Source organism: Porites lutea, chromosome 9, assembly GCF_958299795.1.
Source record: "Porites lutea chromosome 9, jaPorLute2.1, whole genome shotgun sequence".
Classification (NCBI taxonomy): domain Eukaryota; kingdom Metazoa; phylum Cnidaria; class Anthozoa; order Scleractinia; family Poritidae; genus Porites; species Porites lutea.
In genome coordinates, this window is record NC_133209.1 from 29,934,731 (window position 1) to 29,949,073 (window position 14,343).

Below are 14,343 nucleotides of genomic sequence, written 5' to 3' on the forward strand. Positions count from 1 at the left end.
TTCGTTGAATACAATGACAATTTCCTTTTCCACTCCGAGGTCCGATTTTTGCAAATTCGACACTACTCCTGTGGACGGAGCCTGATAGCAAGATAATGAGACAAAAAAATAAAATGAGCCGAGACTGTGTGCAATATTGATTTCAAAACAGAACTTCTAAAGACTTAATTTGCAGTAAAAATCTCTGCGTGAATTAATTATGTGTTTCTTGTCAATACCGTAAATGATCGATTGAGCGCCGCGTAATCGGAAGCGGCGCTTATTCGAGAGCGGCACTAATTTTAACTACGGGTAAAGCGTTGAGGGGGATACAGAGAGAACTCACAGTTGTGCAAGAAAAAGGAATAACGTGTTCACCTCGAACAGTTATGTTATCACGAGTTGGTCGTGGTCTTATTTCTCAAGCAATATGGTTTTGATATCTCTTTATATCAAGCGCCGTATAAGGTGGGGCGTTTCTTTCCAGATACCCAAATTAGCGCCGTGGCGCCTATTCGAGAGCGGCGCTTATAAAATTATTTTCGGTAAAGATGCGACGCTTATTCGATTAGCGGCACTTAATCGATCATTTACGGGATCTAGCAATTGTCACACAGGTAACTTCAGAAAAATGTCATTTACAGTTATATGTAATGTGCTGTAATTCATCTCCTTTGCAGGGAACTTGTCGCCACTTTGAGTTGTAAACGAACTGCGGGGATTGATTTGGAGAAAGACTCGGATTAATGGATGATTCAACCCAGTCACTTCTCGTAGCCAAAAAACCTGCATCATTTAATACGGCTCTGACTCTGTCTGCCAAACTCTGTAGTCCGGTTCCGGGAAATCGAAACCATTCCCTTCCTCCGCGACAAGAGGGATAGACGCTATAACCGCTGTTTGTCAAATTTGTGCGGACCCTTCCTTCCGCTGTGCTTAGCGCCACGGTAACATGAAACATATGGTTACATACCAATTGGTGGGGGTTTCCAGTCTGAAGTTCCCCTACTCGAGCTCCGCAGTTATTGTCAGGTCTAGATGATGAGCCTACCTTCCCGAATGGTGGCGCGGGCTGGCTTAGACAAGCCCGCATATTAATGATATATACAACGCCCGTAGTTTTTTTTGGTTTTGGTTTCTGCACTGTTTTGACGCTGGGGCCCGCTTGGGAGGGCTTATTAACTGTCTTAACTGTTCGATGAGGCCGCGTTTTCTGAGGCCTTGTTGATGCTGTTCTGTGGGGGCGGCTAGTTACCTTCGCGTCTTCGGCCGGTCCAAACCATTCTGAGGAGTCCGCACCTGTTTTGTTGTAAACAAAAGTGAAAATATTTTGCTCCTAGCAAATTTTGGTCTTACCAAATTTAAGGCGCCTAGGAGTCTTTCAAATTAGTGCAATGGCTAACTTGGAAATTAGATTTCAAGCGCCTTTGACTCGTCCAGGCATTAAACTTGAGAAGATCACGAGTGGGGTGGGGGGGGGGAGGGGAAGAAATAAAAAAAAAATCACACCTGGCCTGAAAGTACGCTTTGAAGATGCCTTATCGAACGGAAGAACTTTTGACTGCACAACAATGACGAAAAACAAAAAGCTTTAATGGTAGAAGGAATGAAACTAGTAATTTGGAATCACCAAGAACTAAAATCAAACTAAGATTATTTCTAAATATGCAGCAGCCCGCCGTGACATAAGACCATCAAGGTTATACAGTCAACTCTCTCACAGCGACCATTTTTTGTAAGCAACCACATCCCGTAAGCGACTACTTTACAAATAATCCTGTTGTTTCTCAATCAAACAGTTCAACGTGAGTTCTTTTTCTTGATTATTCCCGTAGACCACCACCTCCCGTAAGCGACCACTTTAATTTGTCGTGCACCAAGGGTGGTCGCTTACGAGAGAGTAGACTGTATTTTAGAAAGTCATCAATTACTTTCCAACATAGTAATGCCAAGTAGAAGATGTATGAACCGTTATTGCTAACAAGCCGCCTCGCAGCCTTGCGATCTTCGCGGCAGTATAATAAAGACAAGAAAACCGCGCGCGAAAGTCTCAAGGTACTGAAGGTAGAATAAATTTTCAAGCGATGTAACATAAAATAGTGTAAGTGAACTTTTATGACCTAATGCAGATCAGATAATATAATAAGAAAACTTTTTATGCTATCTAAAGACAATATTTCAAATTCTTTATGCAGTAGAACAGTTTACTTTATTATTTTCAAGGTAAACTTTCAGTCATGAAATCGAATTGAGTTAAAAATAATTTTACCCAAATTCACTTCCTGTTTACGCCGATAAGAAAAACTAATTTCTCTCGCATTCATTCGATCTTCTAACTTTTACGTTTTTGCCAATATTATTATATATTTGTTTATAGGCAATTGGAAGCCGTGTCATTTTTGCGTAATTCTGCCCGGCCCGAGTTACGTTGTCGGCATTGCAGCTAATTTTAATTAACGGGTGAGGCTGTAAATTCCTTTTTTCCACAAAGCGGTTTGGGCTTTCGTATGCCGCGGTGTCGTACTGATCAGTTCCTTTCGTTTTTTTTTTCGTCATAGGGTGTTCTGTAATTAAGTGCGATACTGTAATTTTAATTTACGGTAGTTTTGCAAAAAAACTGGCTTTGAGGTCCCTGCTTACCTACAGCAGGCCTCTGTATTTATTCCCGTGTGAGTGTTTTTGTTCACCCCTTAGGCGAGGAACTTTCTGTCGATTGATTTTCAAAATTACGTTGCGACTACAATCCTGGCCAAAACGATTTGGGACGCTTCTCTTACCCTCTCTCCTTTTTGGCAGGAAATTGTTTGACCGTAGTTGCAAAACAGTAGGGACTTAAAGCTGAGGACTACGAAAGGGTCTAGTACGGTGACCGGAAGTATTTTTCCCTCCACGCATCACTGCCTCAAGTTCAAGGTAGCCTGTTCCAGGCTCTCAGATAGTGGGAAAGACGCGAAAGAAAAAGGCACACATCTCGGAGCCTGGAACAGGCTAAGTTCAATTCAATTCCCCTGTGGCTCCCGGTCGAGCTTTCAGATTTGTACACGAGCCGCAATGATCCCCGACCCAAAATGATCCCCAAAATCAACCTAAATACGACCACAAATGATCCCCAATTTTTTTTCACACGCGACCTGAAAAGATCCCCGAGGAATTATCGGAATGGAATAGGGGGAAGATGTTAGAATTACTAGAATAAAGTAAATTAAAGAATTTTGACTCGAATTGTCTGAAGTGTTGATTTTTTTTATAAATTTTTGACAATTTATTAAAGAATTTTATTATTCATTCAAAATATTTCCCCAATTCTGAATGGCTAAAAGCACAGGCATAATTCACCATAGCCAGTACTAATGACCAAATTTGGAAGAATTTTGCGTTAATGAACCGATGACGTCGAAAGTGCAGCTTTCGTGCAGGTTAATGCACCATTAAACTTAGAAGACCTGGGGACGAGGTTGAGTTGTTTTGGTTGTGAAAACAAAAATGGCGACATTTCACTCGTTTCAAGAGCAACAACTTTGCGAAATAATAGCTAGAAACATGGCAAGAACAGCAAGAAGACAACTCGAAGGGAGACATCTGCTATTTGAAGAATATTTGCGGAGCTGAACAACCCTAAACGTGCACTATCGAAGATGAACTTAACATCGATGGAACGATGGAGATAAGCATGTTTTAGCCATATGCTTTTAAACTAGGAATTATTTTGACTGAATAATAAAACAATTATTGAATTCGGCTTTCATATCATATGAAGAATTATGGTGATCTCGGAGGGTGTTATCCGCCTCGGCCTACGGCCTCGACGGATAACACCCTCATCGATCTCCATAATTCTTAATAAGATACTCAGCCTCACGACTGTTGATTAAGTAAAGTACTGAGCCCTGTTAGAAAAATGAAGCGTTCAACTTACTTTTGTTGTACTAATAATATTTACATATGATTATAAAATCCACAACTAATAAACATAACTAATAATCATTTTCTACTATTTTCTGTGGGAAGCCTAATCAATGCTCCGATAGTCTAGGGTCTGGCTTGAAGAAACAAAACCTATTTAAATGAATGATGATCATCGCAGTTATACGCAACCCACGCAACTGCGAAAAGAAAGCCAACTCTGGCTTCCCACAGAAAATAGTAGAAAGTGATTATTAGTTATGTATATTAGTTCTGGATTTTATAATGTAAATATTATTAGTACAACAAAAGTAAGTTGGACGATTCATTTTTCTAATAGGGCTACTTTTACCACAAGGAGGCCACACAGGGCTACTTTACACAATCAACAGTCCTGATCAAAACGTTTGGGACACAAGGGTGTGTTCCTTTCGGCGAATCCAAAAACGGATTTTTGATCCTAGATTTGCCGGATTTCGCAGTCGAAAGGAACGTGAAATCCGAAATTGGATTTGTAACCTTGGTAACCTTTCGCCAACGCGTGCAATATGCACGACAGCCTCTCAAAAAATGACGTGTTTTCTACTCTTTGACAAATTATGCGATTATACCGTGCAGAATTTAGCGGTCGGCAGTTCGAATAGCGACGATGGAACATATAAAACAGACAAAGAAAGAAGCGCATTAAAATTGAAAATTATCTAAAGAATGTCGGCCAGTTTGATCCAGTTCCCTAGCTCGGATTTTTTTATGTAACACGATCGAGGGCCTGTCGCGTCTACAAGCGAGTTTGTAGTTAGATAGCAGTCCATTTGTTACTTTTAATTATTTCTGATTTCAAGCAATCTTTAGAGACAAATGGTTAGTATATGGATATTTTAATGTACCAGGAACAATCTTCTAGTGTTTTCAGATGTTTTGCGGCAAACGGGCAGCAACGAGGAAACTCTACGGCTTCTATGGGAATACTTCAACTGGAAATACCGCTGGATCATCTGACTTATTTCGGATCCACTGTGAATGGAACAGCGTAGATCACTAATCCGTTATTCTGGATTTAGATTCTTCGGATTTCAAATCCAATGAGTCCTTTTTCAAAAAGGATTCACCAGATCAAAAATCCGGATTTGGTTTTGCCGAAAGGAACGCGAAATCCGTTCTTAGATCTAAAATCCGTTTTTGGATTCACCGAAAGGAACACACCCTTTTTATTCACAATCAGACACTTAATCATACCTTTACCTTTATCCCCACCCCCCGGACTGCAGGGGTTACTGGCCAAAAACGTTTGAAGGCTTTCTTTTCGCAACTGCGTGGGTTGCGTATAACTGCGATGATCATCATTTATTTGATTTTTCACTCCGCAGTTCACATATGGACGATTTTCATACATTCATAACTTCATCATCATTCTACGACCTGCTCCCAGTTTCAGGGCGGAAAAACGTTCTGCGCAAGCTTCTGCGCATCCCTCATCGCAGGCTCAAGGCGGGCTTTTCTGTGTGTTGACTGTGAGTGTTTGTTGCTGGAGTTCTGAGTGAAATGCACGAGGTGCGAACGTTTGCTCCCTGTAAAGCGTTTTTATTTTACATGTTTGCTTTTTTTTCGTCGCTTGAAAATTACTTTGGATTCAGAACAACCAATGTTAAAGGAAAAACGGATCATTCCGTCAGTCTGAGGTGGAATAAGAGGTTTGGAACATTTCTTAAGAGGCGAGTATTTTTCTGATTGTGCATCCGATTAATTTATGAGTTGATTTCGCCGGGTTGAATTAAAACCCGCTTGTATTCTGTCGATTAGTAGTTACGGTTACTTTTTTTACATGACCTTATATATCCAGGAACTTCCTTATATGAAGACATTTTGTGAATGCATCTTGAAAAAAATCGGACCTACGCACGCACATTTCCAGTACAACGCAAGGAAATTAATGTCGTTAAAGTCCGTTTTACTATCAGGTATTCTTCGAGAAAATTAAGTAACGACAAGATTATAACCACAGCTTGCAACTTTTGAAGACAAATTGCCTGGTCTTTCCAGGTTATGAGGGGAAACATTTTATTATTAGGCAATAAAATATTTGAAATCCCGCCATTTTTTCAAACCCGGCCAGGGGATCTGGGCTCCGCCCTGAAGCTCCCAGTTGGCTTGTTAGCTTAATTGGTAGAGCGCTTCACCGGTATGGCAGAGGTCAAGGGTTTAAATTCCGTACAAGCCTGAATTTTTTTCAGGCTTTTTTTCGCAACTGGGTAGGTTGCGTATAACTGCGATGATCATCATTCACTTAATTCTTCACTCTGCAGTTCACATATGTAATATTTTCATAATTATATTCACAACTTCAAAACCTATTTTCTTACCATTTATGTCATTTCTGCTGGCCAAAACCTTCTCATCCTTGGCTTCCGTCTCAAGCGACACCCAACATGCCCAAGACACTACGAATAACAGCAAGACAATAGAGCGACAGTGTATTGATGATTTCGTCTTCTTCATCTTTATCTACCAACAAAAAATGCTTTTTTAAGTAAGTGTTATCGGCCTGAAGAGTGTGGTTATGTGAATTATTCCCCTAGCTGTCAAAAATAACGACAACGGCATAAAACACAAGAACACAGTGCGGCAAAAGTAAGATTTGCTCAGTCAAACAGAGTCAAAGTTTCATGTCCAAACACAGCCAGCTGCACAGCGACGAGAAAGAAAAGAGGGAAGAAAATGTTCAAACAAATTCTAAGGCCACGAGCTTAATTTTGAAAAGTTAGTAAATCAGGCTTTTTTTCTAACCTAGTTTGAAGCAATTCAAGAACATCTTTCGTCCTAAGCAATAAATTTAAACATTTCTTTAGATTTTTCTTTTATTTATGGAACATTTGGAAATAAACGAAAGGCTTTTCGAACAGTATCGTCAAAAGAAAGCCCATTAATATTTGAAGTACAAGATTTTCAAAAGGGAAAACTTAAGGTCATTAAAAGGTCTCAAATTTATATTTTTGGGCCTTTGGTTTTGCTCACTGGTTTCTGCGTCTTAAAAGATACTCTAAATTTGCGCCAAAATCGTTCTAACTGGTTGCGAAACAAGTACACTAGATGGAAGTTGCTAGCTCCAGGTTTTGGGCTCCTGTCTTAGTAGTGCATCTCTCTCTTGATCTTATCTTTTCCTAACACTGCTTTCAGAACTGTGTGTTTTACTTAAATATGACTGTTCTTTTATTATTTTTTTATTAGTGAAACTTTCTGGTAGTTCTAGCCACCTCTTTGGGTTCCGATTCCAACTATGTTGGCCATGAATGCTCCACCTGCAGCACCGCCAGCGCAGCACTTGAATTTGTTCACTTCGAACTTTTTTTCTTGTACGCGCCGATCAAGGAGTTTTGACAAAATCTTGGTACAAAATTCTGCTTCAAACTGTTATTGTTTAAATAACCATTTTAAAGCCTAAAATTGCTTATTCTAATAATATTTTTCTACTACATAAAAGCTGACACGTCCACAAATTCTCATGTACAATACTTTGTGACTAATTTCTTTGACTTCGCTGCCCTAAATGTCGTCACAAAATCGGATTTAATACTGATTACAGTGGACCCTCATGTGTGACCACCTCTCATATTAAGCGACCTCTTCCCACCACCAATCCAAAGTACCAAAAACCTTAAGTCAACCCCGCGACCACTTTTTGGGGTTGACGATCTTAAAATTTTCCATTGTTTTCTCCCTCGTGTAAGCCGGCGTTCCATGGTCTGCTCTCTATGCTCACTGTAATTGTACAAACGCTACTTGAAGAATAAGGAGAAATTTGAGGGATAAGCGGAACTTCACATATCGTTATTGAGAAGTTGCATCTCAATAAATTCTTTTACAAAAAGTGGATTTATCGGGACTTATACCTGGAAGAGTTCCCCTGTTGTCCGACTTTAGTATCATTATAGACCACTCGGCCTCCCAAATAAAAATACCAACCACTAAAGCCGGCCTTTTTGGTGGTCGCTTACGGAAGGTTCGACCGTATAAAAATAAAACTGCAGGGTTTCCATTAATCTTTGTTATTGTCAGTTGAATTATGCGTGGCGTGTGATAAATTGGTTATGTTGAGACTTTAAAAGGGTTTCAAACTGTTTTGCGAGTGAACAGGGGAGGGGTGAACTGAAAAACCCTTCAGCTCTTAAATTCTGCTTAGTTAATATGCGTATGTTAAGATAGCAAAAATTTCTTTTAACAATAAACTCATTTTTCATGTTAATAGTGGCCTTATATTATCTAATTTTGAACCACAATCCGGCCACGTCAGTTCAAGCAAACATTCTCTTCAGCTGAGTCAGAATAAGATCTACTTTTTTATAACAAACGAAATTTTATGTCTTTGCTTTGCTTCTGAAGGAACCTAGTCTCCACGACGTTAGTCAAGAAAGCTTATGATCTATAAGCCTCATGGTTGCTTTGGTCATCATTGCCAATTTTTTCTTACAATCGTAAAATTTTCATTTAGTGGAAATAAACAGTAATTATAATAACAATAATAATAATAATATTAATAACAAAAAAGTGCTCAAGTAAAATTTATATTTACGTGAAAAAAGGGAAAAAAGCTTACCAATGTTCAAACGATTTCTTTCAACGGCTTTACCTCTTGATGCTCCGGGATGGAATGAAGCTAAAAATTGACGACATAGCCCTTTTTATGTCGGGGTTTCGTAACCTCAATGACCTTAATTCATGATCGCAATTAAACAATTAACTGTGCATGTATAACTATTTTTCACGAAATGCACAATAGGCCAACAGTGACAAACTAAACAATAATCTCTATTGCAAGATCCACTGTGTAAAAAAAGAAAAATTAAAGAATATGATACAAATTAAAAACCTTATCGAGTGGACTGCGTGTCAGTGTCCGATATGACTTATTAATGCAAGTTTAGTCCGTGGTAAGTACTGTGACTGGTGCCCTATTTTGTCTTCAGAACTCGATGTTTTTCTAAGATAATTGTTCTTTTAAGAATTTTTGAGTGACATTTTGTTGTATAAGGTTTTTTAAGGGAAATTTTAGAAAAGTCATTCTAGATACAGTGGTTGAGCTGATACGCTGGCACTTTCCAATCCGCTATTGTCGTGTGTTTATCATATTTTCTCACTTATTTTTTTATGACATAGGCATTCAGGGCTGTGTATACGTTAGGTAGCTACCCACCCGTTCGTTTTTTAGGGGAGGAGGCGCCTGTACACAGGCTAATCTGAAGTTAAAGTGTTCAGGATAAACAAAAACAAACAAACGAAAAAAGCGAACAGACTGAAAAATAGAAATAAGCATTAACTGAAAAGGTACAATCACTGCAAGTCATGTAACTTTGCTTAAGACGAAACCCATCAGGAAATTGAGTAATTTCAATTTTCAGTGGACAAACTCCTTGTACCAGAATAATTTAATAAACAATATCGCATTCTTTTTTACATTTCTCAAGGGGTATAGATAGTATAATTAGTTATCTGTAATAACACCAAAGACTATTTTGTCAAATCTCACAAGAATTGTGAAAACACAGGTAAAATTCTGAAAATTTCATGATTGTGTAAGATGTCATTTTGTGAAATTTGACATTCATTCAAAAATTCCTTATCTTTGTTTTTCTGGTACCTAATGACCTCAAGGCCCCGGAGTTTCAATTTTAATTAAAATGTTTAACTTTTGAACTTTTTTCAGCTATTCGACAACAACATAATAGTGACAAACTAAACAATAATCTCTGTTGCGGTGTGTTAATATAAATAAATGTAAAGTTGTTAGTAGTAATTTACAAATTTGGGCCAGTAGCTTGAAAAAGTTTAGATTAAGCTAATCGAAAGGATTGTGTGAGTGCTGATCATTTGAAGGCTGCCTCTTCTTATACGTAAACAAACCTTTATTTTATTATCTTTTTTTTTAATTAACTGACTGTTAAATGACTGTTCTTCATGAAACATGAACGTTTTTGTTCTTGTGGTTGAGCTAATCTGGTTCATTCCCTTTCAAAGTGTGATACTTTGTATTTTTCTTACTGATTGTATTATTCAATACACGCAAATTTAACCATATTTAAGTTTCAGACTAGCTGTAATCTCTATTTCAGGGTTAAGGAAAAAAAGAAAGTTTCATGAAATTACAAATTTTGCAGGAAATTTGGATTAGGTACTCGAGTCGACGGTGCTGGTGCCATGTGCTCAGTGCAAATAATTTTCACGTACTGACTCCGAATATTGGATGACTGTTGCCTCTAGCTCTTTCTACTAAGTTCCACTTTCTATTGTTTCCAAAGCTAAGGGCCACTTATTCAAACAGATTTTAGCCTGTGTTTAACAAAGCCGTGTTCCATTCCATTTTCAGTTTGTCCAACGCTTTTATCTAAACACCATTTATCGTGAGCAGTTTCAATAAAGCATAGCATAGGCTGGAAAAGCACATGTTTCAAACCTCAGGTTTCAAGAGAGAGAGAAAAAAACCCTTCGAGGGCTCGTGTTAGTGGTAACCACTGTAAGGTCGGCCTCTTGCGACTCACTTCGTCCCTCGCTCTCTGCTCTGAAAGTGAAACTCGTAAGCTCGACTTGTGGTAAGTGTGAGGAACCTCATCTGCAAACTCGATAGATAATACACTACTCCGTATGTCAATTTCTTGTTTTTTATTTTTACCTCTTGTCATTAACTATTTGGTAGTAACAATTAGATGCCCTCTTACACTAAAAACACTAACAATATTTATTTACTACTGCTACAAAACAGTCACCTCAGTAAAACACTTAAGGGTCGGTTATTTAAACGGAGTCTAACTGAGCCCGCGGTTTAAGAAATCATTGGACCTCCAGATCTCTTTCCTACTGGGTTAATTTAAGGTGTCATCCAGGGTAAAATATCATCATTTTTCAAAATTTGCAATTTTTAGATGATTTAATAGAGCTCATCAAGATCTTTCTTTAAAAAAAATTCCATTAAAGAAGTTCTTTTGCTGTGCAGATTATGGAGCGTAACAGTTTTTTCTATGCTAATTATTTTAATTCATCGTTGACAAGTCCTGTTTTTAGCATGTCACTGTTGAGCCAAGCTAATCTTAGCCTCCCACGCAGGCGTTTTTACGGGAGCTAGTCTTTCATCCCTCCGAGCTCCCCTAAAAACGCCTGCGTGGGAGGCTAAGCTAATCTCGCAATTTGACAGAAATCGTGGTCTACAAGTATAGTGCTCACTGTTTATCCCTGGATTTTCGAAGTGAATGCCACCAAAGAAGAAAAAGAGAGCTTGTAAACTTATATTTAACTTCAACATTCTGTAGTGGCACAAGGAAGCCAGTCAACTGATTGTTAAAAAGTTTCTCATTTCTGAATCGCGTTGATATTTTGATTTTTTAAAAGGAATACTGTAGTAATTCCTTGCCGGTTCTTTAGCTGCGAAAATTTAAATTGTCAACTGCTAGCACGTTGTCAGCACACGCAAATAAAGATTCAAAATTGTTTTCTGAAAGCTCAATTGCAGTACCGCCACTAAAACTGCTTTAGGTAATAGACAGTTCTCAATCTCAGCTCTAAATCGCTCGACATGGCTAGGCTGTTTTTAGCATTTACTACCAACAACTAATTCGAAACTGAATATAACTTTGGAAAACTTAATTACTAGGTTAAAAACCCGAGAACCTTGTTAATGCCACCAGTGCTAGCATCATGGAGTGTTGGAAAACCAATAAATGAGAACAATAGAGGCATTTTTCTTCAGTGTATCTTTGCATCCCTTAAGGAATCCTCACCAATGTAAAAATTAGCCGTTTATCGGCCTTCAGCTCGGGGTTAGTATAAGAGATAAATTCCGAGAACGAAGGTATTAATCCACATACACCATGTATTATGGACTAATACCGATCGTCGTTCGAAGTATTTATCTGACCTATTTCACGATATTATTCCTAAAAGATCTCCGTAAAATGGAAAACACATGTGTCTGTCTTAATATTATAAAAATTGAACTGAATTTTCCGTCCCTGTTTTACCATGATTCAATAATTAAGACCTTTTGTTAAGGAGAACAAAGCACTAGCCACGTGCACGCCCACACCTTTATCGCAAAAAAGAAAAATGAAAGTTACAAAATTGTGAGATTTTGACAAGGTTTTGAGAAAAGTTTTGTGGCGTCCTCAAGGGAGTGTTTGCTTTGTATTTTTTGACCGTTTCTTTGTTCAGTTGTTTTGACCGTTTTATCGGCGTGTTCGATTATTCAGTAGGTCGGCCCATGCTGCAATTCAAGTATTCTGATGATGGTAGGTTTTAAAGGAAACAGGTGATTATATGCGTTAGCTTGTAAAAATAGCCTCACAATATTTTTATACTTTTTGCAGTTTAGTGTGGAAATAATGTCCAGTAGGTCACAACATGCTAAGGGAAGCGGTTAAAAGGTTGTACAAAGACGCTGGAATCGACTACGTCAATTTACAAACAACAGCCTACGCGCGAAAGCGTTGGTCTTGAAAAAGTTTGAATTTGACAAAGGTAATAGTCAGTTTAAGCCAATCAGTTGAATTAACTAAAAACGCGCGCGCTGTCAAAATTTGCTGTTGTAGTTATATTTTTCGTGTATATTACTCGCCCTACGGGCTCGTGCACTTTTGTTGGTCTTTGACAAATTTACTCGTGCTTATTTATTCCAAATTGCACTCGAAAACATGTGATTACCTATACAAACACGACGCTACAATGTTTGAAATTAAACTGAACTGTGTTTCTTTTGGGCAACATTCGCGGATTTTCTTAGTTGGAAGTTCATGGCTTTTCCACAGCCAGAACGACAGTGCCAAATTGCACAGCGTCTTTAAAATTCCACTGTTCGCAGCTCCCACGAAAGTGGCCCTGTTATTTATTGGTAAGGCGTTCTGTTGTTTACCCAGTCATCCCAAACTCGTGTACACCATGTAGTTAACCTTTTTGCGTTTTGTAGTATCTGTTGCTTCATTCCTCACATGAATTTCCTTGTCAGTTGCAGTAGTGATTCCTCGCCGGTTCTTTAGCTGCGAAAATTTAAATTGTCAACTGCTTTCTCGTTGTCTGCACACGCAAATAAAGATTAAATATTCAAAATTGTTTTCTGAAAGCTCAATTGCAGTACCGCCACTAAAACGGCTTTAATTAATAGACAGTTCTCACTCTGAATCGCTCGACATTTTTAGGCTGTTTTTAGCATTTACTACTAACAACTAATTCGAAACTGAATATAACTTTGGAAAACTTAATTACTAGGTTAAAAACCCGAGAACCTTGTTAATGCCACCAGTGCCAGCAGCATGGAGTGTTGGAAAACCCAATAAATGAGAACAATAGAGGCATTTTTCTTCAGTGTATCTTTGTATCCCTTAAGGAATCCTCACCAATGTAAAAATTAGCCATTTATCGGCCTTCTGCTCGGGGTTAGTATAAGAGATAAATACCGAGAACGGAGGTATTAATCCACATACACCATGTTTATGGACTAATACCGATCGACGTTCGAGGTATTTATCTGACCTATTTCACGATATTATTCCTACAAGATCTCTGTAAAATGGAAAACACATGTGTCTGTCTTAATATTATAAAAATTGAACTGAACTTTCGGTCCCTGTTTTACCATGATTCAATAATTAAGACCTTTTGTTAAGGAGAACAAAGCACTAGCTACGTGCACGCCCACACCTTTATCGCATAAAAGAGAAATAAAAATTAGCCGTTTATCGGCCTTCAGCTCGGGGTTAGTATAAGAGATAAATACCGAGAACGGAGGTATTAATCCACATGCACTATATATATGGACTAATACCGATCGACGTTCGAGGTATTTACCTGACCTATTTCACGATATTATTCCTAAAAGATCTCTGTAAAATGGAAAACACATGTGTCTGTCTTAATATTATAAAAATTGAACTGAACTTTCCGTCCCTGTTTTACCATGATTCAATTATTAAGACCTTTTGTTAAGGAGAACAAAGCACTAGCCACGTGCACGCCCACACCTCTACTGCATAAAACAAAAATGAAAGTGACAAAATTGTGAGATTTTGACAAGGTTTTGAGAAAAGTTTTGTGGCGTCCTCAAGGGAGTGTTTGCTTTGTATTTTTTGGCCGTTTCTTTGTTCAGTTGTTTTGACCGTTTTAGCGGCGTGTTCGATTATTCAGTAGGTCGGTCCATGCTTCGATTCAAGTATTCTGATGATGGTAAGTTTTAAAGGAAACAGCTGATTATATGCGTTAGCTTGTAAAAATAGCCTCACAATATTTTTATACATTTTGCAGTTTAGTATGGAAATAATATCCAGTAGGTCACGACATGCTGGGGGAAGAGTTTAAAAGGTTGTGCAATTATGAACTGCAATGTTATGAAAATCCCATGAAAATGTCATTAAAAACCCAGGAAAGCATTTTTCAGGGCCCTGAAGACAGTTATTTCCTTTTTATGGCCTATTTTTCAGGCCATGGATT

The 14,343-nt window shown here is 38.2% G+C and overlaps 1 long non-coding RNA gene across 1 annotated transcript; it reads right to left on the minus strand.

Annotated features, from left to right (window-relative positions):
- Nucleotides 1-1,221: 1,221 nt before the first annotated feature.
- Nucleotides 1,222-8,519, minus strand: LOC140947615 (uncharacterized). The gene is made up of 3 exons (XR_012166988.1): nucleotides 8,474-8,519; nucleotides 6,243-6,384; nucleotides 1,222-1,278 (listed from the first exon to the last, which is right to left on the minus strand). It is a non-coding gene; the product is annotated as an uncharacterized lncRNA (long non-coding RNA).
- Nucleotides 8,520-14,343: the final 5,824 nt, after the last annotated feature.